A 20,995-nucleotide genomic window follows, 5' to 3' on the forward strand; every position below is an offset into this window, starting at 1 on the left:
GGGCCTCACTGCCACCAGGGGTGTGGAAGGTACCTGGGGCAGGCCCAGGCGCTTGTGCCCCCACCTGCACACGTGTGTCCCATCCTGAGCCTTTATCACAAAGCCCTGAGGGGCGGGCAGGGGGAGAGGCAGCTGGGGAGCTGCAGGCAGCCCTGAGCTTGGAACCAGCTGTGCCTCAGTCTGCACGTGGGTGTGCACCCCCAGGGGAGCCGTGTGGGCCTGTGGGCCTGTGCCTGAGAGATGCGTGTGCCTGGGCAGGTGGGCCTCTGCATCCCAGGAACACAGGCAGATGCCCTGCTCTCTGGGAGCCCTGGGAAACCAAGGGAACCCAGGAACTACACTGCCCTTTCCAGGAAGCCTCCTTGGAGTCCAGGCTGTGTTCTCTGGATCCACCCCCAAGGGGACATGTGGGGAGGCTCAGAGTGAGCCTGACCATACCTTCTCAGGGACTCCTCTGTACCGGGTGTGTAGGTCCCCTCTGAGCTGGGCAGAGGGCACTGGCCTGAGGGCAGGGCCCCAGGAGCCAGACCTGGCCATGTCCCTCACTCGGGGCTCTCTCTGTCCTGGATGAACCCCCCTAACAGAACCTCGGCATCTTTGCCGTGGATTGGGGAAAATCTCTCGGTTCCCGGGGAAGGGGGAAGACTCAGTGCCACAAAGAATGCCAGGTGGACACAGCAACAGGCCATGCAGCTGGCCCAGCAGTTATTATTGTGGATCCCTGGGGCTGCAGGCCTCTTCCGTGTCTGCTCTTCTCCACCTGCCCAGGTAGCTGGAGTTGGTCATAAACTGGAAGGTGCTGGGCAAAGAGTCCACCACACCAGTGCTGGCCATGGCCCCTGCCCAAGGACTCGAAGCTTGGCACCTGGGCTGAGGTCCTGAGGACCTTCCAGCATGGGCAGGCCTGCAAACCTGACCTGCCTCGGATAGAATGTGCTGCCAGCACCTCCGGCCCCCTGATGAAGTGGGGGCAGGTGGGCAGGCCCCAAGTGGTCCTCATGGACTGGTGGGCTACTCTGTGGTGCCCAGCTCTTGGGCTGGTGCCTGGCTGGGGGGCTGCAGGGCCTACAACATCTCCTCCAGGCTCCCACGTGGGGCAGCCAACCCTGGCCGCTCCCACTGGTTCCCCTTGCTATGTCGGGTGCCATAGCCAAAGTACACCACGAGTCCTGCAAGGGTGGCACAAGCCTGAGGGGCAGTCCCAGCCCTGAAGCCCTGCTTGCCCTCCTCTTGCAGCCCACCTGGGCTCCCAGCCTGGCCGCCACTCACCAATCAGCAGCCAGATGGAGAAGCTCAGCCAGACCAGGTGGCTCAGCTGCAGCATGAGGAAGATGTTGAGGAGGATGCTCAGGGCTGGAGTCAGGGGCACCAGGGGAAACTAAGGGGGCAAGGGCAGAGCTGGGCTGGGCTGTGGGAAGGTCTGGTGGCCCAGGGCCTGATTTCTCAGGAGTCCACAGAGCCTTTCTCTGCCTCTAGAGATTCTGGAGAAAAATGCCCACCACCATGCAGAAAGAGGGGGATGGAGTGCTGGCCTCTCCCACCCTGTGATCCCTGGTTCATCCTGCCATGGCAGAGGAGGAAGGGACGAGGGGAGCTGGCTGGGCTGAGGGTGAGGGGTGTTGGCTGGAGGAAGTACCTGGAAGGTGTCCTGCTAGCGCTGTTGCTCAGGGCTGGTCGCAGCTGCCCGGGCTCAGGGGCTGAGGCCTGCTCTGTGCCCACAGGGCTGACTGGGCCCAGGTAACTGGATGGAGGGGACTTTTGGAAGCGTAGCACGATGATGCCGCTGGCCATGAAGTTGTAGACCAGCAATGCACCAAAGGATAGGAACTGCACCAGTGCCTTGAGGTCCAGCAGCAACGCCAGGAAAGCCATGAGGACCCTGAACACCAGGATACTCACTACAGGGACCTATGTCCAGGGGCGCATGTGGGCAAACACCCAGAAGAAGAGCCCATCAGCAGACACGGCACAGACTGTGTGTGGCAAATAAATGAATTCTCTGTGCAGGACACCGGTCGTGGCTGTGGCAGAGAGTGGGAGACTGATCAGCATAGTAGACAGGCCCACCACAGGCTGCTGCTGGGGCCAGGGCAGGGGTGGCCCCTTGGGAACGAGGCCATGAGGTTGTCTGGGCTCTCAGAGTGAGCCTCAGTGATGTGGGGTGTTGGATTGTTCCCCCTCATCACCAAGGAATGAGACACCCCAGTTTAGTTGACAGGCCCCCTGGACAATCTGCTGAGGGCTGAGTCCCTCTGCCAGGAAAGGATCTGGAAGCAAATGCCCAGAGCTGACGTTCTATGTACAGTTGGGAGGGGTGGTGAGTAGGTCCCTCTCAACAAGCCTGGGTGTGGAGTCTAATCATTAGCCCCTTCCTGGGCCCATGATGCAACTGGGAACACAGGGCCAGATGGAATTGGGTCCCCTGAGAGGCTTAGGGCAGGGACCCACTTCCCTGTCCCCTCCCACCTTGCCCAGAATGGCCCCTTACCGCAGATGGAGCCAGCCGCCATGATGAAGCTCGCCCAGCTATAGTCCCGCTGATAGAAGGCATCAGCAAGTGCTCAGTAAGTGTCCAGGCTGTGCCAGGGCACCATGAGGGTGAGCACAGTGGAGACGAGGATGTAGGTACCAGCCACCAGGCCAAGCGAGATGGTGATGGCCATAGGCACAGCTCGCTGGTAGTTCTGGGCCTCCTCGCTGGAGGTAATAATGACACTAAAGCCCACAAAGCTGTAGAAGGAGGTGGCAGCACCTGTCATGATGCCGGAGAAGCCAAAGGGCGCAAAGCCACCGTCCTCAGTGCTCCAGTTGTGTGGGCGGGCCAGGACAAACCCCGGGATGATGATGAAGTGGATGACAACCAGGCTAATGGCAGATAAGGTGCGGTTGAGCCAGGAGGTGATGCAGGCTCCTCAAGAGATAAATGCAGAGACCAAAAGTATGATGCCATAGCCAAAAAGTCTGGGTACTGGGCCAGGAAGGGCACCTGCCAGATGCCCACAAGGGCCACAGTGAAGTTATGGATGCGGTGGCTGAAGATGGTGTCCACATAGCCGTGCCAGGTGCGGGCCATGGCAGCACCACCAATGAGGTACCAGATGAACACGTTCCAGCCAACGAGGAAGGCCCACAGCTCACCCATGGACACATAGATGAACAGGTAGGCAGAGCACTTGCCAGGCAAATGTGTCCCCAACTGTGCATAGCATAAGACTGCCAGCAGGGAGGCCACAGCAGCCACGCTGAAGGACACAAGCACCGCAGGACCATCCATCTCTTTGGCTACGGTGCCTGTGAACACGTACAGCCCAAAGCCAACCATGCCACCCACACCTAACAGGGTCAGGTGCAGCGTGGTCAGGAGGCGCTGCAGTGCCGTCTCCCTGGTGGGCTTCACCAGTGTCTTCAGCCGGTTCAGCTTCTGGCAGAAGCGCACCAGGCCCGCAGTGCTGGACAGCCCCAAAGCCATGGTGGGCAGCTGAGAGGAGCACCAAGCCGGCTGCCAGCACCTACGAGGACCAGAGGGTAGTGAGAGGCTGCCCAGCCAGGTCCTGACCAGCCCTCAGTCCTTGCTCTGATCCTGCCCTGGGGACCCAAGCCTTGAACCACTGGCCAGCTGCAGGGCTGGATGAGGCAGGAGTCAGGGCCTGTGAGCAGGGTGGGCAGGAGGTCACAGGAAGCACGTAGATCCCTTTTGCCTGCCCCTCAGGCAAGGGTGGGGCCCTGGTGGAGCTGGACCTGAGTGTCTTTGGAAGGGGCTCTGAGGGTGGGGAGGGGCAGCCCCAGGGAGCCCAGCTAGGAACCTCTCCAGTGGTCTGGGATCCCAGAGTGGGGTGGAAACCCGAGACTTCCCAGCAGTTGGGCCAGGCCTCCAGGACCAGGAACAGGAGTGTTCTGGCAGAAGCGGCCACCTGGCCTCAGATAGGAGCGTTCATCACCCTCCTCCTCGCCCCACCAGGCTAGTGTATCAGCGTACTCTGCCAGTAGTGGGGGGCGCCCTGGGCCATGCGCCTGAAGCCAAGGCCCCGCACCCTGACAGGCCACCACCATGCCACTGACACACCTACTTCCTCTGTGCCCCTGTCCCCAGTACCCAAACCTTCACCTCCTCTCTGGCCTCAGTCTGTCCCCACAGGAGTTGCTGCCACTCACATTCTGTCACTATTGCTGCCACCACTCTGTGCCCACCCCCATCCCTGGGGACATATACAGAACTGGGCAGCACCTCCAAATCCCACAGGCACTCAGCCCACCTTACCCACGCCTCACACGGTCAAGATCAGAGCTTACCAGGTTCTAGGGAAACCCTACTACCATGCTCGGGTTCACTGATGAGGAAGCCCAGGCCACCAGGTAAGTGACTAGCCCAGGTCACTGGGGTGGCCTTGGGAGGCTTGTGAAGGTTAAGGTCCAGGTCTGGGGGTTGGGTATGGAGCCCACCTGCTTTCCACTGCTGCAGACACCCTCCTTGAGCCCTCATCCCAACACACATACTCTACCAGCTGGACACCATCCAGGCCCCTCAACACTGGGAGGTGTGGGGGCTGCGAGCATCAGGCAAGACTCTGGTAAGATGAGGGTATGAATCTGGCTAAGAGGTCCTGGGCAGTCCCTGATCTGGCATGATCGGATGGCAGTAAGCCACCCTCATCCATTGTCAAGGGAGTGCCTAGCTTTGGGGAGAGTTCTGTGAGTTGGCAGAACTCATGCTGGCTCTTCTGAGCTTCTAGCTACAGGCAATGACTTAAAAGGAGGGAAGCAGACTCCTGGGGATGACTATAGCCCTCCAGCGTGGGGCACCCTAGGGCCCCTCAGACACCAGTGGCAGCCCCTCCAAGCCCAGGAGCACCTGTCAAGCCTGGAGGACCTGGGGGACCCTAACAGCAGCTCCCCAAATGTGGATATCCATGAGAGTATCATGGACTGAGCATCTACTCCATGCCAGTCCCCTCATCACAGGGAAACACATCAAGTGACCATCACAAACCACTCTCAGGCTTATTTAGTCCTGGGGGTGAGGGGTCTTTGTTCTTCTGCTCTTCCAATTCTTTGAAAGTGGAAAGGTTGGTGTCACAGGGTGTTAACTTTACAGCAAAATGATGACAATCCATGCAGGCAAAGCAAAACCGAAACAGATATCATCTTCCCCCAGAACTCTCTCCATATTGTCAGGTTTATATGTGGTTTTAGAATAGGATTATAGGGGCACCTGCAGGCTGTCTGCCTCAGTGGGCTGATGACAGGATGGTGACTCCCAGACATGACAGTGACACTTAGAACACTCTGCCTTAGCCGGCCCCTTTGCTCCTTCTGATATTTGGCTGATGTTGTTCTGAGGAACTTCTCAGATGGGCTCCCACTTCCTGCAGGGATGACATCTACCATACTTCACTCCTTGTGGCCTAAACATAACTGAGCAGATGTTCCTTCTTCTGAAATGCCATCACAAAAATCCAGAAAAATGCATTTCCAACCAAGAGGCTTGGGCAGTTTCATAACAGGAGCTCCCCCAAGGCCTTACTGATGACCACCTGAGAGCTGGTGTGCAGGGTTTCAGAGCACTGACTTCTTATCTACCCAGAGAGGGGCTGTCACCACACTCCCTTTCACAGGGTCCAACATCCAGTGCATACTTGTGGCCACTCATGGTTGATGCAGTAAACTGTAAACTTCCAGGGATGTGACTGGGCCAAGTGCTGGACCACAGTGAGCAGGGCAGTTACACAGAGCAACACCAGGAAGATGCAGTGAAGAGAAAGCACCAAAAAGTACAAGAAGAAGAAGAGAGAACATTCTGACCTCATCCTATAAATCCAGGATCACCCTGACACCAAACCCAACAAAGACATCACAAGAAAAGAAAACTACAGAAGAATATCTTTTATGAATATAGACACAGAATTGCTCAACTGAATACCAGCAAACCGAATCCAGCAACATGTAAAAAGGACCAAGCGGGATTTATCCCAGGAATGCAAGACTGATTTAACGTATGAAAATCAACCAATTTAATATGCCATTCTAATAGAATAAAGGACAAAACTGCATCATCGTTTCAAGAGACACAGAAAAAAGAGTCAACAAACCTGGAACAGAAGGGACCACCCTCAAACTGATGAAGACCATGTAAGATAAACCCTGGGCTACTACACTCAATGGTGAGAGACTGAAAGCTTTCCCTTTGATCAGGAACAACATCAGGGTGTCCTCTCCCACCACCTGTACTCAACATTTTACTGGAGGCTCTGACCATGGCAATTAGATGAGAAAATGAAATAAGAGGAATCCAGATTGAAAAGGAAGAAGTAAAACTCCCTAGCTACAGATGACATGATCTTATGTAAAGAAAATCGTGAGAAATCCACACAGAAAACATTAGAACTAATAAGCATCTTCAGCGAAGGTGCAGGATACAAGATCAACATGCAAAAATCTATTGTATTTCTATACACTAGCGATGAACTATCCAGAAATGAAATTGAAACAATTCTGCTTGCATAGTATCAAAAAGAATAAATTTATGTATGAACACACTTAGAACTAATTTAACAAAAGAAATACAAGACTTGTGCACTGAAAACTACTAAACATCATTGGAAAAAAGTTATAGAAGACCTAAATAAGTGGAAAGATATCTCACATTCATGGATTGGAAAACTTATTGTTGTCAAGATGGCAATACTCCCCAAATTGGTCTGCAGATTCAGTGCAATCCCTAACAAAATCCAAATTGCCTATTCTGCAGAAATTATCAAGTTGATTCTAAAATTTATATGGAGATGCAGGGCACCCAGAATAGTCAAAACAATCTTCACAAAGAACAAAGTTGGGGGGCCAGCCCAGTGGCACAAGCGGTTAAGTGCGCGCGATCTGCTGAGGCAGCCCAGTGTTCACCGGTTTGGATCCTGGGCACACACCGACACCCCACTTGGCAAGCCATGCTGTGGCGGCGTCCCATATAAAGTGGAGGAAGATGGGCATGGACGTTAGCCCAGGACCAGTCTTCCTCAGCCAAAAAGAAGAGGAAGATTGGCAGATGTTAGCACAGGGCTGATCTTCCTCACAAAAAACAAAAAAAAAGGAACAAAGTTGGAGGACTTACATGTTCTGATTTTTAAATTGACTACAAAGCTACAGAAATCAAGACAGTGTGTTACTGATGTAAAGATAGACATATGGATCAATGGAATAGAATTGAGAGTCTGAAAATATGGGCAATTAATTTTAAAAATTTTATGGCCAGTTTAAATTTATGGCCTATTGATTTTTTAAAAATAGAGTTTATTTTTTAGAGCAGTTTTAGGTCCACAACAAAATTGATCAGGAGGTGGAGTTCCCATATACCCCCAGCCCCTACACTTGCACAATCTCCCCCACTATCAACATCCCCCACTACATTGGTACATTTGTTATAATTGATGAACCTACATTGACATGTCATTATCACCTAAAGTCCACAGTTTACATTAGGACTCACTCTTGGTGTTCTACATGCCATAGGTTATGACAAATGTATAGTGACATGTATACACTGTTACAGTATGCCCTAAAATTCATCCTTGCTCTGCCTACTCATCCCTCCCTCCCCTCTAAACCCTGGGAACAAACTGATCTTTTCACTGTCTCCACAGTTTTGCCTTTCCAGAATGTCATATATTGGGAATTGAATCATACAATACGTAGCCTTTCCAGACTGGCCTTTTTCACTTACTAATATACATTTATGTCATCTTACATCTTCTCATGGCTTGATAGTTCCTTTCTTTTTAGTGCTGAGTAATATTTCTTGTCTGGATGTACCACAGTTTATTTATCCATTCACCTACTGAAGGACATCTTGGTTGCTTCCAAGTTTTGGCAATTATGAATAAAGCTGCTGTAAACACTCATGCTCAGGTACTTATGTAGACACAAGTTTTCAACCCATTTGGGTAAATACCAAGGAGTGTGGTTGCTGAATCATGTGGTAAGTGCATGTTTAGTTTTGTTAGAAACTGCCAAACTATCTTCTAAAATGGCTGTACCATATTGCATTCCCACCAGCAATGAGTGAGTGTTCCTGTTGCTCTGCATCCTCAGCAACATTTAGTGTTGTCAGTGTATTGGTTTTTGCCATTCTAACAGGTGTGTAGTGGTGTTACCACACAAAGGGCACGATTTGCTCACTGCAAGACAATGGCCAATCATCAAGAGGCAAGATGATGGAAAAGAAAGAGCAGTTTTTTACAGCTTGCTAGCAAGGGGGAAGATGGCCAACTAATGTCTCAAAGAACCATCTTACAGAACAAAGACTACAGGCCAGTTATATAGAGGGCTGGTCTCTGAGTAGGGGAGGCAGCTGGTCCCAGGGTGGGGGCATCCATGTGATTACAGGGTGGAGGCATCTGGTTTCAGGGTGGGGGCAACCATCTGGTCTTAGTTCCTGGCAGTCTTTTGTTTTACTTGATATGCAACAGAGACTGGAGCAGTGCCCTATACGCTGATCTTTCAGTCGTGATTGATGATGGCTATCAGCATAGACTCTCTGCCCAGGGGTCATCACATTCCTAAGGAACTCAAAAGAACAAAGTTATCAACTTATAGCAGCTGGGAGGGGCCATAAAGTCCAGAGTTAGTCATAGGTCATTCCAAGTTACTACATGGTGTCTTTTCTACAATATGGCGTCCCTTATGTCAACCTTGTATTGAGCCAGTATCAGTGGTATCTCATTGTTGTTTTAATTTGTAATTCCGTAATGACATAAGACGTGGAGCATCTTTTCATAGGCTTATTTGCCAACTGTATATCTTCTTTGGTGAGGTATCTGTTCAGATCTTTTGCTCAATTTTTATTGGGTTGTTGGTTTTCTTATTGTTGACTTTTAAGGGTTCTTTCAGAGTGAGGTGTCAAGATGGTGGTGTAGGAGGACTCTGAATTCACCTCCTCCCATGCACACAACAAATTTACAACTACTATTGGAACAATTACCCCTGAGAGAGAACTGAAAACTGGATAAAAAGAACCACTGCAACAAGGGACAGTCCTGATTGAGGTGGAAGAGGCAGAAGTTCCTTTATGGAGAGAAAAAAAGCCACCTTCACAAGCTGTGGCACTTCATGGCCAGCTGAGAGCAATGCTAAGGTACACAGCTTTCTCTGGAGGAGTGGGGGACCTGAGTGGGGGAGCATTACTGCTATAAGTATCTTTTGGACTCAGCACAACTGAGATGAGTGTCATAATGTCTGGTTTTGCTGGCTAGTAACTACAATGAGGAATACTCTCAGAAAAGCTATCAGACATAAGGGGAAAAAAGCCTGCTCTGAAAGGGCCCACGCATAAATTCACTCATTTTGGAAAGCAACCTAAATTCACCAGAAAGAAAGTTGCACAGTTCTTTGGTGAAAAGAGACTCACCTGATGGGATCTGGATGCATCTCAGTGAGAGGTGAGACCTCTCCAGGGACTGAGACATTGGCAACATCCATTATTGTGACCTAGCACAGGCAAGCTGACACAGATGCTGGCAGACACCATTGGAGTTCTTCCTCTGGCCTGTTAGCCCAGGGTCTGCCCCACCCACTAGAGCACTGATTTAATCCAGCTCAGCCAGGTCAGGCAGCCTGCCCTAGGGACGGGCTCCACCCAACAGCAAGCCCTTGGGCAAATTGTGGGCCTGCATAGGCTGGGTGTTTGGATGCTCTGCAGCTGGGTGAGTGGGTCTGCCTCTGTGGTGCAGGGTGTGCATGAGGAGTCGGTGGAGTGTGTGGAGCCTCTGCAGTGGGCTGACTGGGTCTACTTCAGGAGTTTCGGGCACACACACGAGGCAGGTTTGTGTTGAGAGTCTGTGTGGCCCTGAGGGTGGTGGGGCTTGTCAGCTGTAGAAGACTTGTGCTGCTCAAATAGCCACAGAGGAGATTGGCCCCACCTTCCAAAGCCTGAAACAATTGGGTGCTCCCATGCCTGGGGCCAGCTCCACTCAGCTGCAAACCTGAGATACCTGACAAGAGCCTTGTACAACAATTACAAGCCCCTGAGCCTAGCAGATAGCCATGCTGGCGGGGCTACTCAACAGAAAAACTGCAACAGGAATGTGCTATTAGACCTTGCAGCCAACTGTACTGGGGCTCCCCACACCCTATAAAGTGACTGAAGCATCCATAGCAGCCACATGCAGCTGAACATTATAACCACCTGGTTAGGGAGACAGCCTAGACTCCCTGGGCACCTGCAGCAAGAGCAATCCTGCCACAACAGAAGACACACATAGCCCACACAGGTCACTTCTGGAATATTTGGAACTGGTAATGAGAGGGAAGCACACCACTGGGCCTCATAGGGAATCTCTTACATAAGGCCACCTCACCAAGATCAGGAGATATAGCTGACCCACCTAATACATAGATATAAGCACAGAGAAAGAGGCAAAATGAGGAGGTAAAGGAATACATTGCAAGTAAGGGAATAACACAAAACCCCAGAAAAAGAACTAAATGAAACAGAATTAAACAGTCTACCTGACAAAGAGTTCAAACAAAAAGTCATGAGGATGCTCACTGATCTTGGAAGAAGATTGGATGAACTCAGTGAGAATGTTAACAAAGAATCAGAAAATATAAAAAAGAACCAATCAGAAATGAAGAATACAATACTGGAAATGAAAGATTCATTAGAGGGACTCAATAGCAGAGTAGATGATACAGAAGAATGGATCAGCAAGCTGGATGAAAGAGTAGAAGAAATCACCCAAGCTGAACAGATAAAGGACCAAAGAATTAAGAAGAACAAGAATAGTCTAAGGGACCTCTGGGACAACATCAAGTGCACTAACATTTGTATTATAGATGTCCCAGAAGGAGAAGAGAGAGACAAAAGGGCAGAGAATCTATTTGAAGAAATAATAGCTGAAAACTTTCCTAACCTAAGGAAGGAAACAGACATCCAGATACAGGAAGCACAGAGAGCACCAAACAAGATAAACCCACAAAGGCCCACATCAAGACACATTATAATTAAAGTGTCAAGAATTAAAGATGAAGAGAGAATCCTAAAAGCTGCAAGAGAAAGGTAACAAGTGACATACAAGGGAAACTCCATAAGGCTATCAGCTGGCTTCTCAGCAGAAACCTTACAGGCTATAAGGGAGTGGCACAACATATTTAAAGTGCTGAAAGGGAAAAAAACCTATAGACTAGAATACTCTACCCAGCAAGGTTATCATTCAGAATGGAAGGAGAGATGAAAAGATTCCCAGGCAAGCAAAAATTAAATTAAGGAGTTTATCACCAAGAAACCAGTCTTAAAAGAAATGCTAAAGGGAATTGTTTAAGTGGGAAAGAGAAGACCACAAATAGGAATAAGAAAATTATTTGTTAAAAAAGCAATTAAATCACAGGTAATGGCAAAAATACACTAAAGGTAGTAGATCAACAACTATAAAGATAATATGAAGGTCAAAAGACAAAAGTACTAAAATTACCTATTTCCATGATAAGAGGGTAAGGGAAACACACACAAAAAGAGGTTGGATATGATATCAAAAACATAAAATGTTGGAGGAGAAGAGTAAAAGTGTAGACCTTTTAGAAAGAGGTCAAACTAAAGAGACCATCAACTTAATATAGATTGCTATATACATAGGTTACTATATATGAACCTCATGGTAATCGCAAACCAGAAACCTATAATAAATACACAACATACTAAGAGAAACGAACCCAAACATAATACTAAAGAAAGCCATCAAACCACAAGGGAAGAGAGCAAGAGAAGAAGAAAGGAATAGAGAACTACTAAAACACCCAGAAAAAAAGTAACAAACTGAAAAAACAACAAATGTTGGAGAGGATGGGGAGAAACAGGAACCCTCATACACAGCTGGTGGGAAAGCAAACTGGTGCAGCCTCTATGGAAAATGGTATGGAGACTCCTCAAAAAATTAAAAATAGATATACCCTACGATCCAGCTATCCCACTACTGTGACTCTATCCAATAAACCTGAAATCAACAATCCAAAGAGGCTTATGCATCCCTATGTTCATTGCAGTATTATTCACTATAGCCAAGAAGTAGAAGCAACCCAAGTGTCCCTCGATGGATGATTGGATCAAGAAGATGTGGTATATATATACAATGGAATACTACTCAGCCATAAAAACACAAAATCATCCCAAGTGCAACAACATGGATGGAACTGGAAGATATTATGTTAAGTGAAATAAGCCAGAAAGAGAGAGACAAACACTGTATGATCTCACTCATATGTGGAGTATAAACGAACACATGGACAGATAAAACTGTATTGTGGTTACAGGGGCAATGGGGGTAGGAGGTGGGCACAAGGGGTGAAGGGAGACATGTATATGGTGATGGACAAACAAAAATGTACAACCAAAAATTTCACAATATTATAAACTATTAAAACATCAATTAAAAAAAAGTAACAAACTGGAGGCCAGCCTGGTAGTGTAGCAGGTAAGTTCACATGCTTTGCTCCAGCGGCCCGGGGTTCATACGTTCAGATCCTGGGTGTGGACAAATGTACTGCTTGTCCAGCCATGCTGTGGCAGCATCCCATATAAAGCAGAGGAAGATGGGCATGGATGTTAGCCCAGGGCCAATCTTCCTCAGCAAAAACAAAAAGGAGGATTGGCATCAGATGTTAGCTCAGGGCTAATCTTCCTCACACAAAAAAAGTAACAAAATGGCAATAAGTACATACTTATCAATAGCTACTTTAAATGTCAATGGACTAAATGCTCCAATCAAAAGGCATAGGATGGCTGATTCGATAAAAAAACAAGACCCATATATATGCTGCATACAAGAGACACACTTCAGACCTAAAGACACTCACAAACTGAAAGTGAAGGCATGGAAAAAGATATTCCACACAAATGGGAATGAAAAGAAAGCTGGGGTAGCAATACACATATCAGACAAAATAGACTTTAAAACAAAAACTGTATTGAGAGACAAGAGCACTACATAATGATAAATGGAATAATCCAACAAGAAGATATAGCACTTGTAAATATCTATGCACCCAACATAGGAACACCTAAATATATAAAGCAATAATTAACAGACATAAAAGGAGAAATAGACAGTAACACAATAATAGTAGAGGAATTTAACATCCCAGTTACACCAATGGATAGATCATCCAAACAGAAGATCCAAAAGGAAACATTGGCCTTAAATGACACTTTAGACCAGATGGACTTAGTAGATGTATACAGAACATTCCATCCAAAAACCACGGAATACACATTCTTCTCAAATTTACATGGAACATGGATCAAGATTGATCACATATTAGGCCACAAAACAAGTCTCAATAAATTTAAGAAGATTGAAATAATACCAAGCGTTTTTTCTGACCACAATGGTATGAAGCTAGAAATCAACTACAGGAAGAAAATCAGAAAAGACACAAATTTGTGGAGATTAAACAAAATGCTACTGAACAATGACTGGGTCATTGAAGAAATCAAAGGAGAAATTAAAAAATACCTGGAGACAAGTGAAAATGAAAATACAACATGCCAAATTTATGGGATACAGCAAAAGCAGTTCTAAGAGAGAAGTTTATAGCAATTCAGGACTACTTCAACAAACAAGAACAATCTCAAATAAGCAATCTAACAGCGCACCTAAAAAGAAGTGGAAAAACAAGAACAAACAAAGCCCCAAATCAGCAGAAGGAAGGAAATAATAAAAATCAGAGCAGAAATACATGAAATAGAGACTAAAAAAGAAAATGGAAAAAATAAATGAAGCGAAGAGCTGGTTCTTTGAAAAGATAAACAAAATTGACAAACCTTTAGCTAGACTCACTAAGAAAAAAGACCGAAGCCTCAAATAAATAAAATCAGCAATGAAAGAGGAGAAATTACAACAGACACCTCAGAAATACAAAAGATTATAAGAGACTACTACAAAAAGCTATATGCCAACAAATTGGATAATCTAGAAGAAATGGATAAATTCTTAGACTCATAAAACCTTCCAAAACTGAATCAAGAAGAAGTAGAGTATTTAAACAGACAAATCACCAGTAAGGAGATTGAAACAGTCATCAAAAACCTCCCAAAAAATAAAAGTCTAGGACGAGTTTGCTTCCCTGGTGAATTCTATCAAACATTCAAAGAAGAATTAATACCTCTACTTCTCAAATTCTTCCAAAAAGTTAAAGAGGAGGGGAAGCTTCCTAACTCATTCTATGAAGCCATTACCTTGATACCAAAACTAGACAAGGACAACACAAAAAAAAGAAAATTACAGGCCAATATCACTGATGAACATTGATGCAAAAATCCTCAACAAAATACTAGCAAATTGAATACAAAAATATATTGAAAGGATCATACACTATGATCAAGTGGAATTTATTTCAGGGGCACAGGGATGGTTTAACATCTGCAAATCAATCAATGTGATACACCACATTAAGAAAATGAAGAATAAAAATCACATGATCATCTCAATAGATGCAGAGAAAGCATTTGACAAGATACAGCATCCATTTATGATAAAAACTCTGAATAAAATGGGTATAGAAGGAAAGTACCTCAACATAATAAAGGCCATATGTGACAAACTCACAGCTAATATCATTCTCAATGGAGAAAAACTGAAAGCTATCTCTCTAAGATCAGGAACCAGACAAGGATGCCCACTTTCACCACTCTTATTTAACATAGTATTGGAAGACCTAGCCAGAGCAATCAGGTGAGAAAAAGAAAAAAAGGGGATCCAAATTGGAAAGGAAGAAATGAAACTGTCACTATTTATTCACAGATGACGTTATTTTATATATAGAAAACTCTAAAGAATGTCCCAAAAAACTTTTAGAAATAATGAATGAATACTGTAAAGTTGCAGGATAAAAAATTAACATACAAAAATCAGTTGCGTTTCTATACACTGACAACAATGTAGTAGAAAGAGACATTAAGAATACAATCTCATTTACAATTGCAACTAAAAGCATAAAATACCTAGGAATAAACTTAACTGAAGAGGTGAAAGATCTATACACTGAAAACAACAAAACATTTTTGAAAGAAATTGAAGACACAAGAAATGGTAAGATATTCCATGCTCTTGGATTGGAAGAAATAACAGAGTTAAAAAGTCTGTACTTCCTAAAGCAATCTACAGATTCAATGCAATCCCTATCAAAGTTACAACAACATTTTTCACAGAAATAGAACAAAGAATCCTAACATTTATACGAAACAACAAAAGACTTCAAATAGCCAAAGGAATCCTGAGAAAAAAGAACAAAGCTGGAGGTATCACTGATTTCACATAATCCCTGATTTCAAAATATACTACTAAGCTATAGTAACCAAAATAGCATTGTACTGGCACAAAAACAGACACACAGAGCAATGGAAGAGAATTGAGAGTCCAGAAATAAAACCACACGTCTATGGACAGCTAATTGTCAACAAAGGAGCCAACAACATACAATGGAGAAAGGAAAGTCTTTTCAATAAATGGTGTTGGGAAAACTGGACAGCCACATGCAAAAGAATGAAAGTGGACCATTATCTTACACCATACCCAAAAATTAACTCAAAAGGGATTAAAGATTTGAATTTAAGACCTGAAACCATGAAGAAAACATAGGCAGTATGCTCTTTGACATTGGTCATTGAAGCATATTTTCAAGTACCATGTCTGACCAGGCAAGGGCAACAATAGAAAAAAATAATCAAATGGGACCACAACAGACAAAAAACCTTCTGCACAGCAAAGGAAACCATCAACAAAACAAAAAGACAACCTAACAATTGGGAGAAAATATTTGCAAACCATATATCTGATAAGGGGCTAATATGTAAAATACAAAAAGAACTCATATATCTCAACAACAAAAAAACTAACAATCTAGTTAAAAAATAGGCAAAAGATGTGATCATAAATTTCTCCAAAGAAGATATGCAAAAGGTCAATAGGCACATGAAAAGATGTTCAACATCATTAACTATCAGGGAAATGAAAATCAAAACTACAATGAGATATCACCTCACTCCCATCAGAATGGCTATAATTAACAAAGCAGGAAACAACAAGTATTGGAGAGGATGTGGAGAGAAGGGAACTCTCATACATTGCTGGTGGGAGTGAAAACTGGTGCAGCCGCTGTGGAAAACAGTATAGAGATTCCTCAAAAAATTAAGGATAGAACTACCATATGATCCAGCTATTCCACTGCTGGGTATTTATCCAAAGAACATGAAAACACAAATGTGTAAAGATACATGTACCCTGTGTTCATTGCAACATTTCTCATAATAGCCAAGACTTAGCAGCATCCTAAGTGCCCATCAAGGGATGAATGGATAAAGAAGATGTTGTATATATACACAATGGAATACTACTCAGCCATAAGTAATGTTGAAATCCAGCCATTTGTGACAACATGGATGGACCTTGAGCCTTGAGAGTGTTATACCAAGCGAAATAAGTCAGAGGGACAAAGTCAAATAACCATATGATCTCAATCATAACTAGAAGATAACAACGATAAACAATCATACAGAGAGAGAGACTGTATTGTTGGTTACCAGAGGGGATGGGGGAGGGAGGAGTACAAAAGGGTGGATTATGCACATGTGTGTGGTGATGTATTGAAATTAGACTTTGAGGGTGAACATGATGTAGCCTACACAGAAATTGAAAATAAAAAAAGAATTATTTCTACATTCTAGATAAGAATCTTTTATCAGATATGTCTTTTACACATATTTTCTCCTAGTCTATGCCTTGTCTTCTCATTCTCTTGATGATCAATTTATTTTTGACAAGAGTGCCAAAACAATTCAATGGGGAAACAATAGTCTTTTCAACACACTGTGCTGCAACAACTGGATATCCACATGCAGATGAATGAAGTCAGACTCCTACCTCACACCTCATACAAAAATTAACTCAAAATGGATCAGAGACCTAAATCTAAAAGCTGAAACTATACAGACAAACCTGGGGGATATTGGGGTTCGGTTCCAGACCACTGCAAGAAAATGAATATCACAACGAAGTGAGCCACATGAATTTTTTGGTTTCCCAGTGCATATAAAAGCTATGTTTACACTATACTGTAGTCTATGAAGTGTACAGTAGCATTTTGTCTAAAAACAGAATGTACACACATTAATTAAAAATACTTTGTTGTTTAAAAAATGCTAACCATCATCTGAACCTTCAGCAAGTTGTAAACTTTTTGCTGGTGGAGGGTTTGCCTCCGTGTTGATTGCTACTGATTGATCACAGTGGTGGTTGCTGAAAGTTGGGATGGGTATGGGAATTTCTTAAAATAAGACAGTGAAGTTTCCTGCATCGACTGACTCTTCCTTTCTTGAACAATTCCCTGTAGCATGTGATGCTGTTTGATAGCATTTACTCACAGTAGAACTTCTTTCAAAATTGGAGTCAGTCCTCTCAAACCCTGTCACTGCTTTATCAACTAAGTTTATGTAATATTGTGAATGCTTAGTTGCCATTTCCACATCTCCACAGCATCTTCACGAGGAGTAGATTCCATCTCAATAAACCACTTTCTTCTTCCATCCATAAGAAGCAACTCCTCATCCATTAAAGTTTTATCATGAGACTGCAGCAATTCATCACATCTTCAGGCTCCACTTCTAATTCTAGTTCTCTTGTTATTTCTACCACATCTGCAGTTCCTTCTCCACTGAAGCCTTGAACCCCTCAAAGTCATCCATGAGAGTTGAATCAATTTCTTCCAAACTCCTATTAATGCTGATATTTTGACCTCTTCCCATGAATCTCGAATGTTCTTAATGGCATCTAGAATGGTGAATACTTTCCAGAAAGTTTTCAAATTACTTTGCCCAGATCCATCAGAGGAATCACTATCTGTGGCAGCTATGGCCTTATGAAATATATTTCTTAAATAATAAGACTTGAAAGTCAAAATTACTCCTTGATCCATGATCAAAAATGCTGCCCAGATCCTGCAGAATGGATGTTATGCTAGCAGGAGTGAAAACAACATCAATCTCATTTTACATCTGCATCAGAGCTCTTGGGCGACCAGGTGCGCTGTCAATGAGGAGGAATACTTTTTTGGGGGGTGGGGAGGAGGATTAGCCCTGAGCTAACATCCGATGCCAATCCTCCTCTTTTTGCTGAGGAAGATTGGCCCTAGGCTAACATCCATGCCCATCTTCCTCTACTTTATATGGGATGCTGCCACATCACGGCTTAACAAGTGGTGCATCGATGCAAGCATGGGATCCGAACCTCGGAACCCAGGGCAGCCACAACGGAGCATGCAAACTTAAGTGCTATGCCACCGGGCCAGCCCCAGGAGCAATATTTTGAAAGGAATCTTTTTTTTGAGCTCTAAGTCTCAACTGTGTGGGTGTAAAATATTCAGTAAACCATGATGTAAACACATGTGCTGTCATCCAGGCTTTGTTGTTCCATTTATAGAGCACAGGCAGAATAGATTTAGCACAATTATTAAGAGCCCAGGATTTTCAGAATGGTAAGTGAGCATTGGCTTCAACTTCAAGTCAGCAGCTGCAATAGCCCCTAACAAGCAAGTCAGCCTGTCCTTTGAAGCTTTGAAGCCAGACATTGACTTCTCCTCTCTAGCTATGAGAGTCCTAGATGACATCTTCTCCCAAAATAAAGCTGTTTCATCTACTTTGAAAATCTCTTGTTTAAAGTAGCCACCTTCATTAGTGATCTTATCTAGATCTTCTGGATAAGTTGCTGCAGCTTCTACATCAGCACTTGCTGCTTCACCTTCACCTTTATGTTATGAAGACAGTTTCTTACCTTAAACCTCATGAATCAACTTCTGCTAGCTTCAACCTTTTCTTTGGCAGCTTCCTCACCTTTGTCAGGCTTCATAGAATTGAAGAGACTTAGGGCCTTGCTCTGGAATAGGCTTTGGTTTAAGGGAATTTTGTGACTGGTCTGATCTTCTATCCAGACCAGTAAAACTTTCTCCTTATCAGCAATAAAGCTGTTTCACTTTCTTATCGTTCATGTGTTCACTGGAGGAGCACTTTTAATTTACTTCAGAACTTTTCCTTTGCATTCACAGTTTGGCTAACTCTTTGTTGCAAGAGGCCTAGCCTTTGACCTCTCTAGGCTTTTGACATGCCTTCCTCACTAAGCTCAATCATTTCTAGCTCTTGACTTAAAGTGAGAGATGTGTGACATTTCCTTTCACTTGAACACTTAGAGACCATCATAGGGTTGTTAATTGGCCTAATTTCAATATTGTTGTGTTTCAGGGAATAGAGAGGCCTGAGGAGAGGGAGAGAGATGGGGGAACGGCCCATCAGTGGAGCAGTCAAAACACATACAACATTTATCAATTAAGTTTACTGTCTTACAGTTCATGGCAACCCAAAACAATTACAGTACTAACATCAAAAATCACTGATCACAGATCACCAAAACAAATTAATAATAATGAAGAAGTTTGAAATATAAGAATTGTAAGAATTGTAAGAAAAATGTAAGAATTAATACAATGTGAGGCTAAGATGCAAAATGATCAAATGATGTTGGAAAAATGGCACCAATAGACTTCATTGAGGTGGGGTTACCACAAACCTTTGATGGGTTTCAGGGCAGGCTGCCTCAAGATACACCACTCTGGTATGTGGATTATTTTGAGCTGAAGACAATCGAAGTTCAGAAGAGCCTGGAAGAACATTTGACCTTCTGCCACGTTGCCTAAAAGAATTTAAGGTAGAAGGGTCTTCTCCAGTAAGAAGGTTTTACCATAGATAATTCTAGGTGTGGTAGGCAGGAAGGCATCTAGAAAGGGTCATTTTTTCAAAAGATCTCTTTGGGGTGCCATTGTCTATAGATGGGACAATGCATAAACTTGTTTCCCAAATATGAACTCTTTTCGTCTTCCTGTAAATTGTGTTCTCCCTCGTTGAAGTCTCAGACCTCTATCTCTCTCTCGTTAGTCCAGAAAGACATATAAACCGATTTTGCCTCTCTGTCTTTGGAATTCTTCATGTTTATGTGAATTCCCTATGAACACATATTAAAGTTTGTTTGATTTTCTCTTGCTAATCTGCCTTATATCATTTTTAATTCTTTGACCAGCCATGAGAACTAGAAGGGAAAAAGTGGGGGGAATTCTCCCTCTTCCCCTACAGTTTTGGCATAGCTGGCAGGATTTCCACTGGCTGGCAAGCTGTGTTCTCTGACTGGAAGAACTACTTTCTCCCCAGCATGACTGCAGATGAGGAGATTCTGGGTCGCCTGATGAAAGGCGGCAAGAGGTAAGATTTCTGACCACATCAGCCTCCTAGAATCTCTATCTGCAGGGTCCAGTGGAAATAAGTGGTGAGAACTTTTTTTGTTTTTCTAAATTTAGATTTACACGAGAGAATGTTTGGGAAACTAGATTCTTGTGCTTTTTAGTGACTTGTATATTTGGTAGAGTACTCTTGGCTTTATTGACCCTTTTCCTCAGAGAGATGGTCACTGTTTTATCTCTTTTTTGTCTCTGCACTTTGTGTCATGTGTCATAAGAAGGAAATACCATAGGGGAGGATGCTGGCATAGGCCCTATAAGCCTGTTGTCTGGGCCAGCCCCATAGGCTGGTGAGTTTGCAGTCTCATCAGACCAGCATCTATTGAGAGAAATTTTGCTGTGTGTTCATATGCACATGAGGTAAAAGCTGTTGCTAAGGGATATCTTGGAAGCCAAAAGGCCACAATATTGGTGAGCATGGGTCAGGCAGTTAAGAGCCATTAGGGCGCTCACCTCCTCAAGAAGACTCCCGTGATAGAGTAATTGGTCACAGAACAGGGTAGATGACAACAGGTCCCCCAATGACCTGAAGATTATTTCATGAGGTACTCTATGAAACAAACACCACCCCCAACTCTGTGGCATATCCCTCCTAGGTGTTTGTTTGGCACCAAGAGATCCAAGGTATAGCTAAAGCTGTTATTGTGCATATAAGAAAAACAAAAAAGGTGAGGTTTTTCCT

At 44.6% G+C, this 20,995-nt stretch overlaps 1 pseudogene; it reads right to left on the reverse strand.

The window, feature by feature from the left end:
• Positions 1 to 936: 936 nt before the first annotated feature.
• Positions 937 to 20,995, reverse strand: part of LOC131398606 (cationic amino acid transporter 4-like) — a 33,407-nt pseudogene continuing 13,348 nt past the window's right edge.

The sequence above is a fragment of the Diceros bicornis genome, chromosome 35, assembly GCF_020826845.1.
Source record: "Diceros bicornis minor isolate mBicDic1 chromosome 35, mDicBic1.mat.cur, whole genome shotgun sequence".
NCBI lineage: Eukaryota > Metazoa > Chordata > Mammalia > Perissodactyla > Rhinocerotidae > Diceros > Diceros bicornis.